We start from the raw sequence: 6,880 nt of genomic DNA, 5'->3' as shown, positions 1-6,880 counted from the left end.
AGCTCCCCAACAAATGCTAAAGGATATTCTCCAGGCTGGAAACACAAAAACGGTGTATAAACTTGAACCCAAAACAATAAAGTAAATGGCAATGGGACCATACTTATCAGTAATTACCTTAAACGTAAATGGGTTGAATGCCCCAACCAAAAGACAAAGACTGGCTGAATGGATACAAAAACAAGACCCCTATATATGTTGTCTACGAGAGATACACCTCAAAACAGGGGACACATACAGACTGAAAGTGAAGGGCTGGAAAAAGTTATTCAATGCAAATAGAGATCAAAAGAAAGCAGGAGTAGCAGTACTCATATCAGATAAAATAGACTTTAAAACAAAGGCTGTGAAAAGAGACAAAGAAGGACACTACATAATGATCAAAGGATCAATCCATGAAGATTATAAATATATATGCACCCAACATAGAAGCACCACAATATGTAAGACAAATGTTAACAAGTATGAAAGTTGTTATGTGACTGAACTCAGTTAAGGTTTCTATGTAATCTTAGAATATTCTTGAGGGTCTTCCCTGGTGGCTCAGTGGTAAAGAATCTCCTGCCAATGCAGGAGACAGGTTTGATTCCTGATCCAGGAAGATCCCACATGTCATGGAACAATTAAGCCCATGCGTCACGACTATTGAGCCTGTGCTCTAGAGCTTGAGAACTGCAACTAATGAGCCCACGAGCCACAACTACTGAAGTCGGTGTGCTCTAAAGCCTGTGCTCTGCAACAAGAGAAGCCACCGCTACAAGAAGCCCACGCACCACAGATAGTGAATAGCCCCTGCTCATTGCCACTAGAGAAAAGCCCGCACAAGCAACAAAGACCCAGCACAGTCCAAAGAAAAAAAGGTTCTGGTGGACTGGAGTGAAGATCTGCTCATCATGCAGCTGCCCAAGACAAGCCTCAAAAATAAGTTCTTTTGATTATTAAGTGAAGTGAAAGTGAAGTCGCTCATCGTGTCCTACTCTTTGTGACCCTATGGATTGTAGCCCACCAGGCTCCCCAAATCCATGGGATTTTCCGGGCATGAATACTGCAGTTGGTTGCTGTTTCCTTCTCAAAGGAATCTTACTGACCCAGGGATCGAACCAGGGTCTCCTGCATTGTAGGCAGATGCTTTACCATCTGAGCTACCAGGGAAATACTTGCTTATTAAACCTGTTACCTATTAAAAAAAAAGAAGAAGAAGAAAAGAAAAGAAAGGGGAAATTAACAATAACACAATAATAGTGGGAGACGTTAATATCCCACTCACACCTATGGATAGATCAACTAAACAGAAAATTAACAGGGAAACACAAACTTTAAATGATACAATAAACAAGTTAGACCTATTTGATATCTATTGGACATTTCAGCACCAAAAAATGAATTTCACCTTTTTCTCAAGCGCACACAGAACCTTCTCCAATATAGACAACATCCTGGGCCATAAATCTAGCCTTGGTAAATTTAAAAAAAATCTCGAAATCATTCCAAGCATCCTTTCTGACCACAATGCAGTAAGATTAGATCTCAATTACAGGAGAAAAACTATTAAAAATTCCCACATATGGAGGCTGAACAACACGCTACTGAATAACCAACAAATCACAGAAGAAATAAAAAAAATCAAAATATGCATAGAAACGAATGAAAATGAAAACACAACAACCCAAAACTTATGGGACACTGTAAAAGCAGTGCTAAGGGGAAAGTTCATAGCAATACAGGCATGCCTCAAGAAACAAGAAAAAAGTCAAATAAATAACCTAACTCTACACCTAAAGCAACTAGAAAAGGAAGAAATGAAGAACCCCGGGGTTAGTAGATGGAAAGAAATCTTAAAAAATAGGGCAGAAATAAATGTAAAAGAAACAAAAGAGACCACAGCAAAAATCCACAAAGCCAAAAGCTGGTTCTTTGAAAGGATAAATAAAATTGACAAACCATTAGCCACACTCATCAAGAAACAAAGGGAGAAAAATCAAATCAATAAAATTAGGAATGAAAATGGAGAGATCACAACAGACAACACAGAAATATAAGGATCATAAGAGACTACTATCAACAATTATATGCCAATAAAATGGACAACGTGGAAGAAATGGACACAGTCTTAGAAAAGTGCAACTTTCCAAAACTGAACCAGGAAGAAATAGAAAATCTTAACAGAGCCATCACAAGCACAGAAATTGAAACTGTAATCAAAAATCTTCCAGCAAACAAAAGCCCAGGTCCAGACAGCTTCACAGCTGAATTCTACCAAAAATTTAGAGAAAAGCTAACACTTATCCTACTCAAACTCTTCCAGAAAATTGCACAGGAAGGTAAACTTCCAAACTCATTCTATGAGGCCACCATCACACTAATACCAAAACCTGACAAAGATGCCACAAAAAAAGAAAACTACAGGCCAATATCACTGATGAACATAGATGCAAAAATCCTTAACAAAATTCTAGCAATCATAATCCAACAACATATTAAAAAGATCATACACCATGACAAAGTGGACTTTACTCGAGGGATGCAAGGATTCTTCAATATTCACAAATCAATCAATGTAATACACCACATCAACAAATTGAAAAATAAAAGCCATATGATTATCTCAATAGATGCAGAGTCAACCCTGTATGAGAGACAGCAAAAGAGACACAGATGTATATAACAGTCTTTTGGACTCTGTGGGAGATGGAGTAGGGGGATGATTTGGGAGAATGGCATTAAAACGTGTATAATATCAATTAAGAAATGAATCGCAAGTCCAGGTTCGATGCAGGATACAGGAAGCTTGGGGCTGGTGCACGGGGATGACCCAGAGGGATGGTATGGGGAGGGAGGTGGGAGGCGGGTTAAAGATAGGGAACACGTGTACACACGTGCTGGATGCATGTTGATGTATGGCAAAACCAATACAATATTGTAAAGTAAATAATAATAATAATAATAATTTAAAAATTAAAAAAAATACATGCAGTGAAAGCCTTTGACAAAATTCAACATCCATTTATGATAAAAAGTCTCCAGAAAGCAGGAATAGAAAGAATATACCTCAACATAATAAAAGCTATATATGACAAACCCACAGCAAACATTATCCTCAATGGTGAAAAACTGAAAGCATTTCCCCTAAAGTCAGGAACAAGACAAGGGTGCCCACTCTCACCACTACTATTCAACATAGTTTTGGAAGTTTTGGCCACAGCAATCAGAGCAGAAAAAGAAATAAAAGAATCCAAATTGGAAAAGAAGTAAAACTCTCACTGTTTGCAGATGACACTATCCTCTACATAGAAAACCCTAAAGACTCCACCAGAAAATTACTAGAGCTAATCAATGGATACATTAAAGTTGCAGGATATAAAATCAACACACAGAAATCCCTTGCATTCCTATATACTAGTAATGAGAAAATAGAAAGAGAAATTGAGGAAAAAATTCCATCCACCATTGCAATGAAAAGAATAAAATACTTAGGAAAATATCTACCTAAAGAAACTAAAGACCTATATATATAGAAAATTATAAAACACTGGTGAAAGAAATTAAAGAGGACAGAGAAATATAGATGGAGAAATATACCATGTTCATGGATTGGGAGAATCAATATAGTGAAATTGAGCATACTACCCAAAGCAATCTATAAATTCAATGCAATCCTTATCAAGCTATCAATGGTATTTCTCAGAGCTAGAACAAATAATTTCACAATTTGTATGGAAATACAAAAAAACCTCGACTAGCCAAAGCAATCTTGACAAAGAAGAATGGAACTGGAGGAATCAACCTGCCTGACTTCAGGCTCTACTACAAAGCCACTGTCATCAAGACAGTATGGTACAGGCACAAAGACAGAAATATAGATCAATGGAACAAAATAGAAAGCCCAGAGATAAACCCACACACCTATGGACACCTTATCTTTGACAAAGGAGGCAAGAATATACAATGGATTAAAGACAATCTCTTTAACAATTGGTGCTGGGAAAACTGAACCACTTGTAAAAGAATGAACCTAGAACACTTTCTAACACCCCACACAAAAACAAACTCAAAATGGATTAAAGATCTCAACGTGAGGCCAGAAACTATAAAACTCATAGAAGAGACCATAGGAAAAATACTCTCTGACGTAAATCACAGCAGAATTCTCTATGACCCACCTCCCAGAATATTGGAAATAAAAGCAAAAATAAACAAATGGGACCTAATTAAACTCAAAAGCTTCTGCACAACAAAGGAAACTATAAGCAATGTGAAAAGACAGCCTTCAGAATGGGAGAAAATAACAGCAAATGAAGCAACTGACAAACAACTAATCTCAAAAATATACAAGCAACTCCTACAGCTCAATTCCAGAAAAAAATGACCCAATCAAAAAAATGGTCCAAAGAACTAAATAGACATTTCTCCAAAGAAGACATACAGATGGCTAACAAACACATGAAAAGATGCTCAACACCACTCATTATCAGAGATATGCAAATCAAAACTACAATGAGGTACCATTTCACGCCAGTCAGAATGGCTGTGATCAAAAAGTCTACAAGCAATAAATGCTGGAGAGGGTGGGGAGAAAAGGGAACCCTCTTACACTGTTGGTGGGAATACAACTAGTACAGCCACTATGGAGAACAGTGTGGAGATTCCCTAAAAAACTGGAAATAAAACTGCCTTATGATCCAGCAATCCCACTGCTGGGCATACACACTGAGGAAACCAGAACTGAAAGATACACGTGTACCCCAGTGTTCATCACAGCACTGTTTATAATAGCCAGGACATGGAAGCAACCTAGATGTCCATCAACAGATGAATGCATAAGAAAGCTGTGGTACATATACACAATGAAGTAATACTCAGCCATTAAAAAGAATACATTTGAATCAGTTCTAATGAGGTGGATGAAACTGGAGCCTATTATACAGAGTGAAGTAAACCAGAAAGTAAAACACCAATACAGTATACTAATGCATATATATGGAATTTAGAAAGATGGTAATGATAACCCTGTATGCGAGCCAGAAAAAGAGACACAGATGTATACAACAGTCTTTTGGAGTCTGTGGGAGAGCGAGATGGTGGGATGATTTGGGAAAATGGCATTGAAACATGTATAATATCATATACGAAATGAATCGCCAGTCCAGGTTTGATGCATGATACTGGATGCTTGGGGCTGGTGCACTGGGATGACCCAGAGGGATGGTACGGGAGGGAGATGAGAGGGGGAATTAGGATGGGGAACACGTGTATACCTGTGGCGGATTCATGTTGATTTATGGCAAAACCAGTATAATATTCTAAAGTAATTAACCTCCAGTTAAAATAAATAAATATACATTAAAAAAAACCCATTTACATAGTTTTAAAAAAGAGTGAGAATAAAGCTTAACAAGAGAGTTTCTAATATTGTATAAAGATACTGAATTCAAAGAAAAAAAAATGGAAATACCAAAATATAAGTGGAAGAAGAAAATTTTATTTCACAATGATCAAAGAAAAAGTTCTGGTTTGATACTTTGAGTTATGCAATCCAGAGCACTAGTATAATTGGTCTTTTATACAAGGCATGAAATACAATCTCTTTAGACTCTCTTTTATATCTCAGTTTCTCAGACTGTAAATGAAAGGGTTCAGCATGGGTGTGACCACAGTGTACATCACTGAGGCGACTGTACTTGAATGTGAGGTGTGGGTACCAGCAGAGCTAAGGAACACTCCTAAGGCTGTAAAATAAAATAGGAAGACAACTGAGAGGTGGGACACACAGGTGGAAAATGCTTTATACTTCCCCTGAGTTGATGTGAGTTTACATATGCAAGAAACTATTTTAGAATATGAGTAAAGGATACCAGCAAAAGGACCACCACCCATCAGGACAGCTGAAAAATACATCACTATGTTATTAAGAAAGTTGTCAGAACTGGCAAGTTGTACCACCTGACTGAGTTCACAGAAAAAGTGGGGGATTTGCACAACTGGACAAAAGGACAATTGTAGCACCATTAAGCTGTGTACCAAGGAATACAAGGCAATCTGCACCCAGGATATCAGAACCAGCAGTCCACAGAGCCGGAGGCTCATGATGACCATGTAGTACAGGGGGTGGCAGATGGCCACATACCGATCATAGGCCATCACACTTAGGAGAATGTCATCTAATCCTGCAAAGAGTATGTAAAAATACATCTGGGTGATGCAGCCTTCATAGGTGATACCTTTGCTCTTGTTCTGGATATTCCACAGCATCTTTGGGATTGTGGTGGAGATGAAACAGAGGTCTACAAAGGACAGGTTGGAGAGGAAGAAATACATGGGGGTGTGGAGGTGGTAGTCTGAGCTGATGGCCAGGATAATGAGCAGGTTTCCAAACACAGTGATTAGGTACATGCAGAGGAAAAGCCCAAATATGAGAGGCTGCAGTTCTTGTTCTTCTGAAAGTCCCAGAAGAATAAATTCTGAAATTTGTGTACTATTTCCTGGTTCCATGGGGTAGAGGTGACTACCAGGAAAAAAAAACCAAAAACAACATGACTAGTTTGCACACAAACTGGCATAATTCACATAGCTGAAATACTGCAATTTCTATTTAGCCCTGAAGCAATTGAACTTATTACCTTATTTATAGAAAAGTTCTCTTCCAAAGTATACTCCATTTCATCTCTGACAAAGATTTTTTGTCCCATTCTCATCACATTGGCAAAGAGCTCATATATTCTAGAGTTCTAATGAGGTATTTCTTCATTTATTTGAGAAATACATATTTAGTGCTGACCCAGTAGAAAGTGATGAAAAATAAATCTCTCCCAACCAAGGATGGTGAAAGAGGATATTCAAATACAACATGATAGAATATATCAGAATGTCACAGATGCTCTGA

General features: G+C 37.8%; 1 pseudogene; it reads right to left on the bottom strand.

Annotated features, from left to right (window-relative positions):
- Positions 1 to 5,541: 5,541 nt before the first annotated feature.
- Positions 5,542 to 6,627, bottom strand: LOC147368331 (olfactory receptor 7A17-like; annotated as a pseudogene).
- Positions 6,628 to 6,880: the final 253 nt, after the last annotated feature.

Source organism: Bos grunniens, chromosome 7, assembly GCF_055505025.1.
Source record: "Bos grunniens cultivar Pamir isolate PY7600 chromosome 7, Bosgru_T2T1.0, whole genome shotgun sequence".
In the NCBI taxonomy this organism is placed as follows: Eukaryota; Metazoa; Chordata; class Mammalia; order Artiodactyla; family Bovidae; genus Bos; species Bos grunniens.
This window is presented reverse-complemented; position numbering and strand designations above follow the sequence as displayed.